This window comes from Ovis aries, chromosome 15 (genome assembly GCF_016772045.2).
Source record: "Ovis aries strain OAR_USU_Benz2616 breed Rambouillet chromosome 15, ARS-UI_Ramb_v3.0, whole genome shotgun sequence".
Taxonomy (NCBI): Eukaryota; Metazoa; Chordata; class Mammalia; order Artiodactyla; family Bovidae; genus Ovis; species Ovis aries.
In genome coordinates, this window is record NC_056068.1 from 38967079 (window position 1) to 38986018 (window position 18940).

General features: G+C 38.6%; 1 protein-coding gene across 13 annotated transcripts in view; it reads left to right on the top strand.

Annotated features, from left to right (window-relative positions):
• The first annotated feature begins 7817 nt into the window (after positions 1 to 7817).
• Positions 7818 to 18940, top strand: part of BTBD10 (BTB domain containing 10) — a 77536-nt gene continuing 66413 nt past the window's right edge. For all 13 annotated transcript variants that reach the window (XM_042233033.1, XM_042233040.1, XM_042233035.1 and 10 more), the window contains exon 1: positions 7818 to 8003. The gene's annotated coding sequence lies outside the window, so the exon portion shown is untranslated. The remainder of the gene's footprint in view (positions 8004 to 18940) is intronic.

Sequence of the window (18940 nt, forward strand, 5' to 3'; positions counted from 1 at the left end):
TTCATCAACATAGTAAATGTTTTCACTCATTCTAATCTACTTTGGTGGTGGTGGTGGTTTAGTTGCTAAGTTGTGTCCAACTCTTGTAACTTCATGGACTGTAGCCCCCGAGGCTCCTCTGTCCATGGGATTTCCCAGGCAAGAATTTCAGTTCAGTTCAGTTCAGTTCAGTCTCCATGAATCACAGCACGCCAGGCCTCCCTGTCCATCACCAACTCCTGAAGTTTACTCAAACTCACGTCCATTGAGTCAGTGATGCCATCCAGCCATCTCATCCTCTGTCGTCCCCTTCTCCTCCTGCCCCCAATCCCTCCCAGCATCACAGTCTTTTCCAGTGAGTCAACCCTTCGCATGAGGTGGCCAAAGTACTGGAGTTTCAGCTTCAGCATCATTCCTTCCAAAGAACACCCAGGCTGATCTCCTTTAGAATGGACTGGTTGGATCTCCTTGCAGTCCAAGGGACTCTCAAGAGTCTTCTCCAACACCACAGTTCAAAAGCATCAATTCTTTGGCACTCACCTTTCTTCACAGTCCAACTTTCACATCCATACATGATCACTGGAAAAACCATAGCCTTGACTAGACGGACCTTTGTTGGCAAAGTAATGTCTCTGCTTTTGAATATGCTATCTAAGTTGGTCATAACTTTCCTTCCAAGGAGTAAGCGTCTTAATTTCATGGCTGCAATCACCATCTGCATGATTTTGGAGCCCCAAAAAATAAAGTCTGACACCGTTTCCACTGTTTCCCTATCTATTTTTCATGAAGTGATGGGACCAGATGCCATGATCTTCGTTTTCTGAATGTTGAGCTTTAAGCCAACTTTTTCACTCTCCTCTTTCACTTTCATCAAGAGGCCTTTTAATTCCTCTTCACTTTCTGCCATAAGGATTTAATGGGAGACCTGGGTTCCATCCCTGGGTCAGGAAGATCCCCTGGAGAAAGAAATGGCAACCCACTCCAGTATTCATGCCTGGAAAATCCCATGGACCAAGGGGCCTGGTGGGCTACAGTCCATCGAGTCGCAAAGAGTCGGACACGACTGAGCGACTTCAATTCACTTCACTTCACTTCAAATAGAGTTTAAACATTTTTTTTTTGGTAGAAAAATCTTATGTATCCTTTGTTAATTGCTAAATTCTAAATGGTTAACGTGAAAGGTATCTAAATGTTTATTATATTTTCTAATTGGTTAATTTTGGTATAGAGAAACATTGTTCATTTTTCTAATTTTCTTTTATTACCAAGAAACTTGCTGAACTGTCTTATTAATTCTAATATCTTATTTACATTTGCTATTCTATGTAGATGATCACATAATCTCAAAAAATGACACTGTTCTCTCTTTTCTCCCTGTGATTATACCTCTTTTTCTTTTTTTAATATTATTATCTAGTACTTCAATACCATGTTAATGAATGAATGTGCTTCCTTATCATATTCTGGACCTTAATAGGAATATACATATAATTTCTCAACAAGACAATGGCCTTTAAATATTGATGACATTCCCTTATGTAACTAGTTTTCTAAGGGTTCTTTTGAAATTATAAAAGAACCTTATAAAATGCTGTTTCTCAAAAAATATGTAACTTTTCACCTTTAGTTCATTAATGTAATAAATTAAATATTTTTGCATGCCTGGAATAAAATCTACTTTATATTGATGTGTTTTTACTTTTTAAAATAGTAAAATTTATTGTACATAGAAAATTTATTGTACATATATATATAGATTTTTAAGGAAAAAAAATTTACTATTTAGATCGTGAAAGAGAATATTGTTACTACCTCAGAAATTCCTTGTAAGCCCTTCCTTAATCACATTCCCTTCATCCTCACTTTATCATTATTCCTTTACTCTTCTTTATAGAAAATCAATATCCCTTGATTAGATTGGATGGTCTAATAAATATTTTTCATATTTATGGTCTGCATAGCAAAGGTTCTATTTTTCTAGCCTGTGGTGTCTATTTTCTCACTATCCATTATGGCTAAGCCTTTGCTCCATATTGTTAGGTTTTTACCAGTCACCTTTTCATCCATTTAAAGGTACTCATCTCTGAATTGGTTAGGGTGAGCAAATTGCTCTAATAGATCCCAAATATACACCCACCTAAATTAAATAGTATTTTATTTCCTGTTCACATAATATTACTGGAATGTTATACTACTAGGCAGGTGAACAATTCAATAGGATAGCCAGGAACTCAACTTCTACCATGGTAGCCCTAATGGTCACCTATCCAGATAAGTGGAAGTGAAAAAGGAATGCCACGTGGGGAGTTTTTACTGGTCAAGCCTGGGAAGGTGACATCATCTCTTCATATTTCACTGATTATAATATAGTCATGGAACCATACTTAATATTGTAAAGAAGGGTGGGACAGCTGAAAAATTAAGTCTCTGACTGGGTAGATGCTTCCTAGTAACAACTCTTTATTTTCTGTATAGTATGGTAAGTCTATATTTAACTTAAAAATCTACCAAAATTTTTGCAAAGTGGCTGTAACATAATTATGTTCATGCTAGCACTGTATAAGAACTCTTCTCCCTATTTTCATCTACACTTGCATCTGATATATTATATGCATTCCAGTGTGGATGTAGCATATTTAATTGTGGTTTTGATTTACATTTACTTAATGACTAATGACATTTAGCACCCTTTCCTGTGCTAATTAGTTAGCTATTTGTATGTCTGCATATAAATGTCTTTGCAAGTCTTTGCCGTTTTTAAATTGGGTTGTCTTATTTATTAGCGAGTTGTAAGAGTTCTTTATATATTATGAGTACACATCCTTTGTATGATTTGCAAACATTTTCTCTCAGTCTATGCTTTGTCTTTTCATCCTCTTAATACTATCTTCTGAAGCATAAACTAAAACAAATTCTATTTTAGTGAAACCCCAATTTCAATTTTTTCTTTTATGCTTTGTGATTTTGGTATCATATCTAGGAATTCTTTGCCTAAACCCAAATTGATCAAGATTTTCCCTCTAATTTCTTTTAGCAAATTTATAGTTTTAGTTTTTATATTTAGGTCTATGTTCCATTTAAAGTTAATTTCTTTTTGAAATAAGGATCCAAGTTTTCGTTTGTTTTAGCTTTTTTTTATACAGATATCTAACTGTCCTGGCATCAAACACCATGATTTTAAAAAAGCTATCTTTTCCTCATTGAAGTGAATGGTCTTGGTGCATTTGCTGAAAATCAATCAACCATAAATGTAAGGGTTCATTTCTGGACTCTCAGTTCTATTCCACTGATGTATTTTGTTAGCTCATTGCCAATACCACATCATAAAAAAAATTTTTTTTATTGTAGTACAGTTGATTTACAATGTTGAATATCACACTGTCTTGATTCCTATAGCATTGTAGTAAGTTTTGAAATCTTGAAGTGTTAAGTTCTTCAGCTTTGTACTTTTTCATAATTCTTTTAGCTATTCTAGAACTTTTACATTTATACATAAATTTTTGAATCAGCTTGTCAGTTTCCACAAAGCCAGCCTGAAAGCATTTGTCAAAAACTGTGAAAGATCTGAGATTTCACTCTATCACCAGCTAATAAGTTACAGAAAAAGTAAATAAACTTTTACTTTTAATCTAACATTCCAAGGTCTTTTTGTCCCAATTTCAATCTTCTTATTCTTTTTAATTGCTACTGTTCTCCCTACATAAGGGCTTTCCTGATGGCTCGATTGCTTGGCAGTAAAGAATCTGCCTGCAATGCAGGAGATGAGGGTTCGATCCCAAATGGGGAAGATCCCCTGGAGGAGGGCATGGCAATCCACTTCAGTATTCTTGCCTGGGAAATCCCATGGACAGAAAAGCCTGGTGGGCTGTGATCCATGGATCACAAAGAGTTGGACATGGCTAAAGCATGCATGCGACTGAGGACCCTACAAAACATCGAGTTCAGCTATTTATATGCCTTTGTTGATCTTTCCATAGGAATGCCCTTTCCTACCATAGCTTCAAACCAGACTCCTATCTATTCTTTACAACCTCTAAGACAAACATTCTTCTTTTCCTCCCCTTTTCTGCACCTTTTTCATATTTTCAGTTGGAAATCATCTTTCCTACTTCTGACCTCCCATAGTGCAATTTCTCAATCTCTGTATGACCCAACTTGTTTTCTTTTTGTTAATTACACATCTCTTTTTTTCTTCAGTAGAACCTGTATATTGATAATGTCTGTTATCTCCCCTTACATTCTTATACACAGTCTTGATCAATAAATATATTTGCTGAATAGAGATACAGATTTTTTGTGTGTATGATTTTCCTGTTCCTGATGTTAGGTGACAGTGCTTAAATAGTACAAAGAAATCTAAGGCTTTAAAGTTAAGTAGGATACTGGGTATGTGGCTTATCATTCATTCTCTGAATAAATATTCAACTAGAGGTCTACCTTATCTGCCTTGGAAACAACCTTGTGTTAGCGTGCTATGTGGTACGATAATATAGACAACTGAAAAAACTTGTCTGTTCATTGTCTATGAAATTTCTCTATTTCTGTTTTGACCTCTTTGATATATAGATTGATATTGTGGAAAGAAGACTTGTATTAAGGGTCTGTACCTTAGCTCATTCAGTCAGCTAGCATTTATAAATTATTGTACAAAAGTTTTTGATCAATAGCATTATCTACTAGGTGTAAAGCTGCTACTATGCCCCAAAAAGTTGCTTGTTTTAAAAAAATGACAATGATAGCTTTATTAGATTTTCTTTTCTTTTTTAAAAAAAATAACAGAATAAAATGAACTGTAGGTCCTTCAAAGCAAGGTAAAATGACTTGACCTGATTCTAAAATGGAATAAAAATTCCATACTTCATCTGAAATCTTTCACTAATTCTTCCAATGTTCTCTGGAAAATTCCTAGAACTTGGAATTGTTACTGTTTCAGTCATCAAGTCGTGTCTGACTCTTTGTGACCCCGTGGAAGCCAGGCCTCCCAGTCCCTCCTCAGTTCCTGGAGTTTGCCCAAGTTCATGTTCACTAAAGTGGTGATGCCATCCAACCATCTCATCCTCTGTCACCCTCTTCTCCTTCTGCTTTCAATCTTTCCTAGCATCAGGGTCTTTTCCAGTGAGTTGGCTCTTTGCATCAGGTGGCCAAAGTACTGGAGCTTCAGCTTCCGCATCAGTCCTTCCCATGAGTATTCAGAGTTGATATCCTTCAGGACTGACTGGTTTGATCTCCTTGCTATCAAAGGGACTCTCAACAACTGTGTGAATTATGATAAGCAGAGCCCCTGACTGGCACACACAAGAGTCAGAAGTACTTTTTCTAAAATTTTTAATTAAAAAAATTGAGGTATAATTTATATTATTTTCAGATGTATAACATAATAATTCAGCATTTGTTTATGACTTAGGCTTATTTGTATGGAGCCTAGGGTGAGCCAAATGTTTGTATAGTATACGTATACATGTGTGTGTGCTCAGTCGCTCAGTTGTGTCCAACTCTTTGTGACTCTATGGACTGTAGCCCACCAGGCCCCTCTGTCCATAGAATTTTCCAAGCAAGAACAGTGGAGTGGGTTGCCATTTCCTTCTCCAGGGTATCTTCCCCACTCAAGGATCCAACTCGTGTCTCCTGCATTGCAGGCAAATTCTTTAATCTGCTGCGCCACCTGGGAAGGTTGGATAGTATGAAAGTAATGTCTAAAGGGAGATTGGCAGAAATACTACAGTAGAATATCAGGGTCTCTCTTTAGGAAACAAAAAGTGAAAACTATTCAGTCATGTCTGACTCTTTGTGACCCCATGAACTGTAAGTCTGTCGGGCTCCTCTGTCCATGAAATTCTCCAGATAAGAATATTGGAGAGGGCAGCCATTTTGTTCTCCAGGGTATCTTCCTGACCCAGGGATCAGACCCAGGGATCTAACCCAGGTCTCCTGCACTGCAGGCAGATTGATTATCATCTGAGCCACCAAAGAAGCCCCTCTTTAGGCAATGATAGCTTTTATTTTGATACAGGGAAATAATTCCTGTTTGACAGATCTCACGAACCTTAACTTGGACTGTAGAATTTCTTCTCTTGATCTTGTCTTACAGGAGAAAGCCATGGTAATACATAAAGGTTAATGGGGTGTTTGTTGTTGTTTTGTTGCCTGAGGGTTTTCTTGAGGTTTCTTCATGAGATATACCTGTATTACAAAACTATTAGATTTTCTTTCTTAGAAATCTTTGAAGATTTCCACATTAGCAGAAGGTGGCAATGATAATTTGGTGTACTATGATAATAACCTGTTTCCCTGGTGGCTCAGATAGTAAAGAATCTGCCTGCAATGCAGGAGACCAGGGTTCCATCCATGGGTTGGGAAGATCCCCTGGAGTAGGGAATGGCTACCTACTCCAGTATTCTTTCCTAGAGAATTCCATGGACAGAGGAGCCTGGAGGGCTACAGTTCATGGGGTCCAAAGAGGGGGACACGACTGGGAGACTAACACAACTATGACAATAACCTGTTTCCCTTAGGTCTCTCATATGTAGGTGGCCTGAGATGTGGAGGAGGATGTGCCCTATCCTCTACTGTGCAGGTCAACTGCTCATCTCCATGAATATTCGTTTGAAAAAACATTTTTGTTATCACATGAAGGAGTCACGGAGTTTTCTCTTCCCAACTAAACAGTGATTAACAGGTTTTCAACAAAGTTCTTTCCGCAAAATCTGTTTTCATAGCAAATTACTCAAACCCGGTCCTCTCCCTCTTCGCTTCCTCTGGGGAATGAATGCTCCTCCCACTCTTCTCAGAACTGGGGAACTCTTACCTATCCTTCAAGATTCAGCTCAAATGTCATTCCCTGGTGGAGATTTCCTCAACATGGCAGGCCAAGCCAGTTTCTTCCTCTCACAGCTTATAACTTGGCCTTTACCACAATTTAACATAGGACTTCCCTGGTGGTTCAGACAGTAAAGCTTCTGTCTAAAATGCGGGAGACCTGGGTTCGATCCCTGGGTCGGGAAGATCCCCTGGGGCAGGAAATAACAATCCACTCCAGTACTATTGCGTGGAAAATCCCATGGACAGAGGAGCCTGGCAGGCTACAGTCCATGAGGTCACAAAGAGTCGGACACGACTGAGTGACTTCACTTTCACAGTTTAACAGGATCATCTGTTTCAGGGTGGGTCTCGCTCCCAGGGCGTGAGTTTTGAGGTCAGAGACCTTCTTTCATTTTTTCCATTTGTGTAGTCTAGCATTTGACAGACAGTAAAGATGAGTGACCGAAACCCTATGACTGGCAACCTTCTGCCGCAAGGAGCAATATGCCATCCACGTTGCTATAGATGTTCCATAGAGGCCCAGCTGCACAAGTTCCAGCTAGTACACGGATTCCCGCTCACCCAGTGTTTAAAAACAAACAGCTGCGGACGATAGGAAATAGAGGATGGCTCTGACGAAAACCGTTCTTCCTTAAGTCAGATCGGTTAATAACCGCCAGCTGAGCCGGCAAAGGCGTTCGGAGTTCACCCAGTTGAGGAAAACGCCTTCCTTGGTAAACTCAGAGTCCTTAGGTATTTCTCCAACTCTGGGATGTCCGCTTTTTTCTAACGGTAACAAGAAATCAAGGGAAAATGTGGTATTGAAAGATTTGGAGGTGACAGCTCGCAGCCACTCAGGCTCGAGGATCGCAGTAGATTCTGACGTCTGTGGACACAAGCGCTTCCCATTTTGGGGCACCAGCCCCCAGGCTGAACGCCCACCCCAGGCTGCCACTCCCTCAACAGCCGGCACCCTCTGCGCCCCGCCCAACTACATTGGGCCCCGCTCCATTCTCGCGACGACTCAGCTAATCTCGCCTATTCGATCTGAGGGATCTCGCGAGAAGCAGCCTGGAGCCGGCCTGTAACCTGCTGGGGCGGCTTTAGTAGCCGCAGCCGCTCGAGCGGCCGCAGCCACAGACACCTCTCTGGAGGGATCTAGTTGGGGAGGAAGCGAAGGTGTCGCTGGCCCTGGCCTGTGCCTGGACACTCAAAGGGGACTACAGGTTCGAGGGTGACTGGACTCAGTTGGGGAACTCAGTGGGGGCGGCGCCGGAGCCTGGGCTTGGTGGGGGCGAAGGAGGAAGGGGGCGGAGGACGAATCTGGGCTTGAGAGCTCAACTGCTGTGGCGGTGGTCTGGGCGTCCCAGATCCTGCTGGGAGACCGTGGGTGGGGTTCTGGGCTCCGGCCGCTGGCTCCCAGTTCGGAGAGGCAGCGAAGGGACTTGGGTTTCGGGGGTGCTGTTTTGGGTTGGAAGTTCTGAGGCCTTTCCCCAGAGATGAAGGCGATACCCTCAACCCTCTTTCCCAGGGCAGGGGAGCCCTGTGCCCCGCCCCTTTTCTGTCATTCTGGGTTAACGCCGCCACATCCTGAGGAGGGCGCATCACAATAGGGGCTAAGTTGGCCCCAGTCTCGCTTTGGGTGAAGAGGAGTGAGACCCCAGTAAGGTGTTGCGTGGTTTTATGCTGTAACGATGTGACGTGCGGTAAAGCTTTGTTTTCCCAAAATTCGCCCAGAAAAGCTGCTTATTTTTTTCTTCTTTAGATACAAGTCTTTTGACACCCTTTATCTTCTTGAATGGTGTGCAGGGAGGTTAGACATCACGTAGTAACTTGTTAGTGTGGGGACAGTATGACCATCATTGGGCCGCACAGATTTCCTGCCAATTTTTCTCTTTCGTACTTTGAGTCCGTGATGAGAAGTCACTAGTCCAAACATGCTAGAGCATCAGTCTCTTGTCGCTTTATGCATTTAACATACACAGTTTATTTAAACTTTTTTTTTTACTCTTTAAGAATCTTCATTTTTATTTAAATTAATATCAGAGAAAACTAACAGTATGTGGATTTTCTTTGTACAACTGGTATCCCCACCCCCTTACACAAATTTGATCAAGACATTTTAGAGAGGGGGTTATAGATAAATTTTGAATGAAATAGACTGTAGAAATTGGAATAAGAGATATAATAAGGAGTGCAACTGTAAGGGCCAAAAAAGTTTCTATACTGGAGAACCCATCTAGGACTGAAACCCAGGCTTTGAAAGTGAGGACTATAGTCATTAGAATACAAAACAGAAAACCGTAGAAATAACTCGGGAGAGGATTTGATGGTGAATAAAGACTATTAAAAAAGTGTGTGAGGAGAATTGTTTTTGAAGATGTATATGTGTTTTCATAAATTTCTATTACATTTCTCAGAGTTTATGGCCTAACTGCTGTTGTTATACATAAAGAGAAAGTGGGAAGGGAGGTTCTGAAGCTTGGAGTGTGACAAGGAACTGGAGTAACATAGGTTCAATTAGGAAAGCTTTCAGTGTCTTGACAAATGTTTTTGAATTTTTACCTTTTTTTTTCCTCCTAGAAAAACTTTCAGGTGGGCTTTTTACATTCTGTATGTTACCCTTCCACCAGTCTGAATTTTTTTCTTTCTCAACCTTCTAAGTCTTGTAAAAAAATTTTTTATCATTAACTATGAAGTTGCAAATGAATATGTCCTGCTTTGTTGCTTTATACATTAGGTGACTTGTTGAAGTGATCTGGAAAATATGCACCTTTCAACGAACTTACATGCTTCAGATACTAGAAAATAAAAATGAGTGAAATACACTAGAGAGTTTATGCCTCATGTAGAGAGGAATATCCAGTTCTCAGGTTCACTTGATTAGTGCAGTAATGAATTTGGGCCCAATCTTCAACCTTCTCAAGAGAACACAGGAAATCTAGATTTTTGCTTGCCATTCTCCTGACTTTTAAAAATATTGACAGCTACTTGAAACAATTAAAAATAACTTCATGTGGCTCAACCAAACCAAACCTATCAGTTATTGTATCCTGCTCTCTAGGTTTGGAGCGCTGTTCTAAGTAAAAATTAATAATTGTACAACTAAAAAAGATTTTAAAGCAAGTATGCCAATTAGTTTGCAATTTCAAAACCAGGAGTACTTGGGGGGAAAATACCAGTTCTAACTGAAAGCAGTTAAGTTTAATAGCCTTTAAATATGGTTGGGCAGATTGAACTGATGCTTAGTAATATTTTAAATAATTTAAATTTTTAAATATTTAAAAACATATTTCCTTGTATGGAAATAAGGGAAAAACTCTCAGTATATATGGTTTAATAACTGAGGGTTCTGAGCAAAGCTGATTTGTAGGTTTCTTGAATTGATATATTGAGAAGCTTTTTATTTTACTTGTGATTAATACATAAAATCTAGGAGACCCTTTACTCATCTGTGGTTTTGAATGTATATTGTTTCTACCATCACTTGTTGTCTTCCCAGTCACTGACTTTTATTGGAAGCAATATTGATTCCTGGAGGATGGGGTAGGGAGAAGGGGCACTGAGATGTGAAGAAATGGGAAGAGAAGGGTGTGAGGTGAAGCAGGCACTCACATGCTTCTCTTTTACACTGTCCATTACAAGATTGATTTAACTAGTTTTCTTGTAAGAAGAATAGGTACTTTGATTAAACACATGGTGCCTTGTATGTAGTATAGCAGAGCTTAATGATATTTGTGGAATTGAACCCTGTGGATTAAACCACATTTGCCCATTAGAGGGAAATACTTTAATCACATAATCTGATTCATACTTAGTTGGACTGTGGGGAATGGGAGTTTCGAGGTCAGTTCTAAGAAAGAAGTGAACCTCAGACATATAGAGGGCAAGGTGAAGGTCTTCGGAGAGAGGTTGAGAAAGGCTAGGTGAGGGAAAGCGTTTTAAAAAGGAAGATAAAATGGTTAAGTACTACTTTATCTTCTGTGCAGCTTTACAAAGAGCTCTGCCTTTTACAAGACAGAGTTATTTATCATAACTTATGCAAAGACTGCATAGAATATTGGTTTTCAATCAGGTCTACTTTGGGAATTGGCAGACTTAGTTTTCTTTCTTTAGCCCAGTCTTTTTAGGTCAAGTTAGTCTAACACCTCTTCACCCAATCCCTGCCTCTCTCTGGTGCAGGAAGTGAAACAGGAGAAGATGGTATGTTTTCTGTGAGGTGTTCCTCTTTGAGAGTTTAAAAAACATCCTGAAGAATCTGTTATGTAGTTTTGGAGATTATGTTTGTTGAAGGAAGAACCATCATTTTCCTCTCTCCATGTATCTACATGACTTGTAAAGTAAGGAAGTTCTCTCTTGGAAGTATTTTTCTCCTGTCTTTCAATTCCTTGAGTGAGATGCCTTCCCAAGGGAAGATTAGATGAGGCCTGTGAAGCAACTGAATATGCTTTTGCTCAATGCCTTCTGGTTCTATTTTTAGAGCCTTCAATTCTTAGGACATAACACTCTCTACTCCTCTGTATGGTAGATGCATCTGAGCAGGCTGGACCCTATGAGGAAGAAGGAAACGAAACATCTACAGTTCTAAGTTTAATTTACAATGAAGTAATAGGAAGCTTTTTTAGCCACTCATTTCAGCTGTATTTTTATCTTTGACTCGCTTTTTTGTTTGTTTTTTCTTGGTTATGAACCTACAATAAGGGAGAAAGATGCTCATTAATGGAGGAAGAACTACTTTGAAATGTTTTCTCCTCTTGGATAGAATGTTTATTAGGGCTTAAGCTAATGTTGTGTTTTCCTACTATGGCTTGCTCTTGTTTGCTTTGTCATAAACTGAGTCTTGGCTTGTTAAGGAAGCAGAAATCTAGAGCTCAGCTTTGGAAGATAAGCAATCAGAATTCAAAGAGATGCTCTTTGGGAGAGGATTAAGAAGTTGGTAAATGTTCCATGTAGAAATAATAGAAACTTGACATTAAAGGGGAAAGATATTATCTGGAATATGTGACCTTATGTCACAGATTTTTGAAGATTTGTAAAATGTTAAAAGTATGCCAATAAAAGAAAGCATCTTTACTTATCCTAATAGTTTAATTATATATTTCTGTTTAAAAAATGTAAGATATCTGATTACATGGTACTTGTTTTTATTTTTTTGTAGTTGAATGACCTATTAGTACTTTGGGTCATGAACTGAAATTAACATTTTTGATATTTGGTTGAGGGTGAGAGTCTGTCATAGTGAAATCACTAACTGAAATACTTGATTAGAAACTATTAATAACACTTTTCTAAGCTCATTTAACATTGTAATCATACTTTTCTACTTGGAATACCTTATTTGGGATCATTTAGATCTGTGTTTAAAGCTAACTGTTAGGTCTATGACGTAAAAGTTACTTAACTACTCTGAGACTTTGTTGGCTCACATGAAAAATGGAGGTTGAACATAATTGTCAGGAGTTTAATAATGAAATAAATTATGTAAAAGTGCTGTGTAAATAATAAAGGGAATATAACTTGTTAACACTTTATACTGTGTTTATGCTCAGAAAATAACATACCTTCTGGTAATCTTAAGACACATCAGGGAAATTTACATTTACATCTAGCTGCCTCATTTGTAGGGATAATATGGCAGTTCTGTTTTTAATTTTTTGAGAAGCTTCTATACTGTTGTCCATAGTGGTTGCACCAGTTTACATTCCTACCAACAATGTAACTTTACCGAAATTATTTGGTTAGTGGGTTTTAGTAGTGTAGGATTTTCTGTACTTAGTATCACATCATCCGTAAACTGGGACAGTTTTACTTCTTCCTTTCTAATTTGGATTTCTTTTATTTCTTTTTCTTGTCTGGTTACTAGGGCTAGGACTGCCCAACACTATGTTGAATAAAAGTGCAAGAGTGGGCATCCTTGTCTTATTTCTGATTTTAGAGGAAATGCTTTCAGATTTTCACTGTTGAGTATGGTGTTGGTTGTGGTTTTGTAATATGTGGCCTTCTTTATTCTTCAGCTTGCCAATGTGGTGTATCACTTTGATTTGCAGATTCTGAAAAATCCTTGCATACCTGAGATAAATCCCTCTCGATAACAGTGTGATCCATTTTATGTATTGTTGAATTTAGTTTGCTCATGTTTTGTTGACGATTTTGCATCTGTGTTCATCAGTGATATTGGCCTGTAATTTTCTTTTTTTATGGTATCTCTGTCTGGTTTTGATATGCCCAAGGTGATGCAGGCCTTGTAGAATGAGTTAAGAGGCATTCCTGTTTCTTCAGTATTTTGTAATAGTTTAAGAAGGATGAATGTTAGCTCTTCTTTAAATGTTTTGAAGAACCTACCTGTAAATTCTGTCAAATCTGTAAAATCTACCTGTAAAATCTGGTCCTGGACTTTTGTTTGTTGGGAATTTTTTTTTTAAATTGATTCAATTTTATTATTGGTAATTGGTTTACTCAGATCTTTTTACTTCTTCCTGATTCAGTTTTTGAAGATTGCATGTTTTTAGGAATTTATCCATTTCTTCTAGGTTGTCCATTTTATTGGAATATATTTGTTCTTAGTAATAGGGTCCTTTGCGTTTCTATTTTATTTCTTTTCATTTCTGATTTTATTTATTTGGGCTCTCTTTTTTTCTTGATGAGTCTGATTAAAGGTTTATTAATTTTGTTTATCTTTTCAAAGAATTACTAATAATTTTATTGGTCTTTTTTTTAAGTCTCTTTCATTTACTTCTGCTCTAATCTTTATTATTTCTTTCCTTCTACTAATTTTGGGTTTGTTTTTTCTTTTTCTAGTTCCTTTCGATATAAGGTTAGGTTGTTTGAGATTTTCGGTGTTTCCTGAGGTAGGCCTGTATCACTGTAAACTTCCCTCATAGGGAGAGAACTGCTTTTGATGTGCCCCATTAGATTTGGATTGTTGTATTTCCATTTTCATTTGTTTTCAGGTATTTTTTTATTTCCTCTCTGATTTCTCCAATAAACCATTGATTGTTTAGTAGCATTTTTTTAATCCTTCTCATTTTTGTCTTTTATAGCTTTTTTCCTTGTAGTTCATTTCTAGTCTCATGCTGTTTTCAGAAAAGATATATATACTTTTACTAAGAAAAGATACTTATAATTTCAGTATTCTTAAATTTATTGAGAATTGTTCTGTGGCTGAGGGGCTTCCCTGGTAGCTCAGACGGTAAAGCAGCTGCCTGCAATGCAGGAGACCTGGGTTCGATCCCTGGGTCGAGAAGATCCCCTGGAGAAGGAAATGGCAACCCATTCCAGTATTCTTGCCTGGAGAATTCCCTGGACAGAGGAGCCTGGTAGGCTACAGTCCATGGGATTGCAAAGAGTCGGACACGACTGAGTCATTTCACTTCACTTCACTTCTGTGGCTGAACTTTTGATCTACTGATTTGCACTGAAAAGGATGTGTATATTCTGCTGGTTTTGGGTGAAGTGTTCTGTATATATCTATTAAATCATCTGCTCTAATGTATTATATAAGGCCAATGTTTTGTTACTGATTTTCCATCTGGATGATCTGTCCATTGACATAAAGTTAGGTTTTAAAGTTTGCTGCGGTTACTGTATTACTATCAGTTTCTCCCTTTATGTTTATTAATATGTCTTATATATTTAGGTGCTCCTACGTTGAGAGCATGTATGTTTATAATTGTTTATATCTTCTTATTGGATTGATGACTTTGTCATTATGTAATGGCCTTCTTTTGTCACAGTCTTTGTTCTAAAGTCTGTTTTGTCTGATATAAGTATTGGTATACCAGCTTTCTTTTCATTTCCACTTACATGGAGTACCTTTTTCTAGCCCCTCATTTCATTTTGTGTATATCTGTAAATCTGAAGTGACTTTCTTATGTGAGCTTATGAAGTTAAAGTGTTAGTCTCTCAGTTGTGTCCGAATCTTTACAACCCCATGGACTGTAGCCTGCCAGGCTCCTCCATCCATGGGGATTCTCCAGGTAAGAGTACTGGAATGAGTTGCTATTTCCTTCTTCATGGGATCTTTCTGATTCAGGAATCTAACCCAGGTCTCCCGCATTGCAGGCAGACTCTTTACAGTCTGAGCCACCAGGGAAGAGCATAGGAATGTATATATGGGTCTTTTTTTTTTTTTTTTTCCACATTTCGTTGGAGCATTTAGTCCATTTACATTAATTATTGATAGGTTTATACTTTGCCACTTAAATTATTTGCTGATTGCTTTCGTAGTTATTTGTAGTTCTTTTGCTCTCTTCCCTTGTGATTTGATGACTGTCTTTAGTGTTAAACTTGAATTTCTTTCTCTTTTTTTGTGTATGTATCTATTACAGAGTTTTGGTTTGTGGTTACGATGAGGGTAATAAATGTATACACACATATATGGTTGTTTTAAATTGATAGATCTCTTCATTTTGAACAAATTCTAACCACCCTATATTTTTATCCCATATATATTTATTATTTTTGACATCATATTTAAAATCTTTTTGTATTTATTATGGCCATACATTATTTTATTACCTTTGTCTTTAGCCTTCCTGCTACTTGCTGCTGCTGCTGCTAGGTCACTTTCCTGGTGTTATAAAGCCAGTAAATAGTAACTATTCTGGTTCTAAAATTTGCAGTTTCAATCATGATGCCATCCTGTCTCCAAATATTTGATTTTCTTTTCACCTTAGATTTTTTTAAAAAATGAAACTGTTCTTTAGTGTGCATTGTTAATTGTATTAAGGAGAATAGATGTCTTTCCTTGATACTTTGTCTATAAATTAGCTAGAGAAAGTAGGTTTGGCAAGGTAGCTAAGTCACTTCAGTCATGTCCAACTCTGTGCGACCCCATAGACGGCAGCCCACCAGGCTCCCCCGTCCCTGGGATTCTCCAGGCAAGAACACTGGAGTGGGTTGCCATTTCCTTCTTCAATGCATGAAAGTGAAAAGTGAAAGTGAAGTCACTCAGTCACGTCCGACTCTTAGTGACCCCATGGACTGCAGCCTACCAGGCTCCTCTGTCCATGGGCTTTTCCAGGCAAGAGTACTGGAGTGGGTTATAATGGCTGATCTATTACCTTTACTGTATGTTTATCTTTAAAGTTGTTTCTTTCCTTTCATAATTTTCATGTTTCTAGCAGTGGACCTTTCTTTTTTACTTATCGAAGTTCTTTCAACAATTCTTGTAAAGCTGATTTAGTGAGTGATGCTGACCTCTTTTAGGTTTTGCTGATCTCTAAAGTCTGTTCCCCTTCAAATCTGAACAATAACCTTGTTGGGTAGGGTATTCTTGGTTGTAGGTTTTTTTCTTTCTTCAGTTTGAATATGTCATGTCACTCCCTTCTGGTCTGCAGCTTCTTCAGAAAAGTCAGCTGATGGTCTTTCGGGAGTTCCTTGTGTGTGACTAGTTAGCTTTTCCTTCACTGCTTTTAAAATTCTCTTATCTTTAACTTTTGCCATTTTAATTATAATTTGTTTTGGTGTGATTAAAAAAAAAAAAGACCCATATATATGTTCCTATGCTCTTCCTGGTGGCTCAGACCGTAAAGACTCTGCCTGCAATCTGGGAGACCTGGGTTTGATCTTTGGGTCAGGAAGATCCCATGGAGAAGGAAATGGCAACCACTCCAGTGTTCTTACCTGGAGTGGACGTTCCATGCTTCCTGAACCTAAATATCTTTTCCTGGGTTAGGGAAGTTTTCAGCTATGATGTCTTCAAGTAAGTTCTCTGCCCCCTTTCTCACTGTCTTCTCCTTCTGGGACCCCTATAATGTTAGTATGCTTGATGTTGCCCCAGAGGTTTCTTAAACTATATCCTCATTTGAAAATTTTCCATTCTTTTTTTCTGTTCAGCTCAGGTGATTTACAGTACTGTGTCTTCCAGATTGCTGATTGGTTTCACTGTATTTTTTATTTCATTTATTCTATATGCTTTGTTGTTCTTTGTATTTCTAGCTGTTAAACTTCTCGCCATGTTTATTCATTCTTCTGATTTTGTTGAGTATCTTTATGATCACTACCTTGAACTTTTTTTTCAGGTAGATTACATTTCTTCATTTAGTTATTTTTCTCGGATTATGTCTCATTCATTCATTTGGAATATAGTCCTCTATCTCCTTAGTTGACCAAATCTTTGTATTTCTTTCAATGTCTTAGATGGGTTATTTATGTTTCCTTATCTTGAAGTGGCCTCATGTAGGAGATGTCCTTTGGGGCCCAGCAGCACACTCCACTCTGGTTACCAGAGCTGTGTGCTCTAAAGGTGCCTTTTATGTGAGCTGCGTGAACCGTTATGTTGTTCTGGAGCTGAGTACTGTGAGTGTGCTGCTAGGCAGTACTGTCCTCTGTCCAGTTAGCTGTGCCTTATGTGGTGACTGCAAGCCTCCTGGAGGGCAAGATAGGCTTCTTGTATGGCTCTTTGCAGCGCCTGGTGGGCACAGGGCTGCTGCTGGCTCATTGGAGGGTTGATTGGGTCCCTGGCACTAATAGACTAGAGAGGACATTCCAGAATGGAGATTGCCTGTACTAGCATTAGCATGGTAGGACCAGCTCCCCCAAACGGCTGTTGCCATCATTTTCTCCCCCAAGGAGTGTCCCATTTGCCTCCTGTCTCTCTGGGAGGCTCTCTAAGATCAGCAAATGGGTCTTGCCCAAGCTTCTTTCAAACTACTGCCTCTGGTTGGGACTTGGAGCATGTTGAGATTTTGTGTGCTCCCTTGAAGAGCAGAATCTGTTTCCTAACGCCCCATACCCGCCTCTCAGGCTCCCAAACGTAAGCTTTCCTGTTTTCAAAGCTAGACGTTCTGGGGACTTGTTTCCTGGTGCACAACCCCATGGATTGGGAAACCTCTTGTGGGGATTGAACCCTTTTCCTTGGGGATGACCAGTTGTAATATTTCTCCTATTTGTGGGTTGCTAAGCAAATGATGAGGGTCCTGACAATACAGTGTCTCCACCCTTCCTGCCTTTCTCATGGGGTTCCTTTATGTCTTTAGCTGAGGAAAATCTTTTCTGCAGCAAGTTTCCTGCAGCAGTCTAATCTTCAAGTTGTTCCTTTAGATAGTTGCTCTGTAAATAGTAATTTTGATATGTCTGTGGATGGAGATGAGTTCTAGGTCTTCCTACTCCACCATCTTGGCCATCTCCTCTATTCTCTGTAATATGAATGCCAGGTGGAAGAGTAGAGAAAAGGGAAAAGAGAATATACTGTAGAGAAAAATGGCATGACATTTAAAAAATCATCTCTTTGTTGACTACATTAAAAGTAAATTTTAAATCTCAGATACCTAAGGAAGTATTTCAGGTGCATAATTGTGATCATATTATTCAGGAACCCATTCTGGTACTTACTGGTCATTGCTTATTATTCTAGCATAGATGATAGTTACAGCCACATTAGTTTAGTTCAGTTGCTCAGTCGTGTCCAACTCTTTTGATCCCATGGACTGCAGCATGCCAGGCTTCCCTGTCCATCACCAGCTCCTGGAGCTTATATGTCCATTGAGTTGGTGATGCCATCCAACCATCTCATCCTCTGTCTTCCCCTTCTCCTCTGGCCTTCAGTCTTTCCCAGCATCAGTCTTTTCCAGTGAGTCAGTTCTTTGCACCAGGTGGCCAAAGTATTGGAGTTTCAGCTTCAGCATCAGTCCTTCCAATGAATATTCAGGACTGATTTCCTTTAGGATTGACTGGTTGGATCTCCTTGCAGTCCAAGAGACTCTCAAGAGTCTTCTCCAACACCACAGTTTGAAAGCATCAATTCTTCGGTTCTCAGCTCAGCCACATATTGCTATTCAAATTTAAATGAATTAAAATGGAAAATTAAAAGTTCATTTCATTGGTTGTACATTTCAAGTGTTTCATAGCCACATGTGGCTAGTGGCTACTTTTTGGACAGTGCAGACATAGAACATTTTCATTATCACACAAAGTTCTATTGGGCAATACTGCAGTCAAGAGAACTTGAGTCATGCTTAAGGCCTTTTTTGTCTTATTCAATTGAGGGCAGTTAAAAAAGCAAACATCTGAAAGGAATGGAAGATAATGGAATAATGAATAGGTCAAAATGCAACAGCATAGTAAAAGTTATATGAAAAATAGCATGTAACTTATTTTTAAAACCTCTCAGAGGGGAAAAAGAAGACATTGTTTAAAAGTTTGACTTTGTTTAAAGGATCAT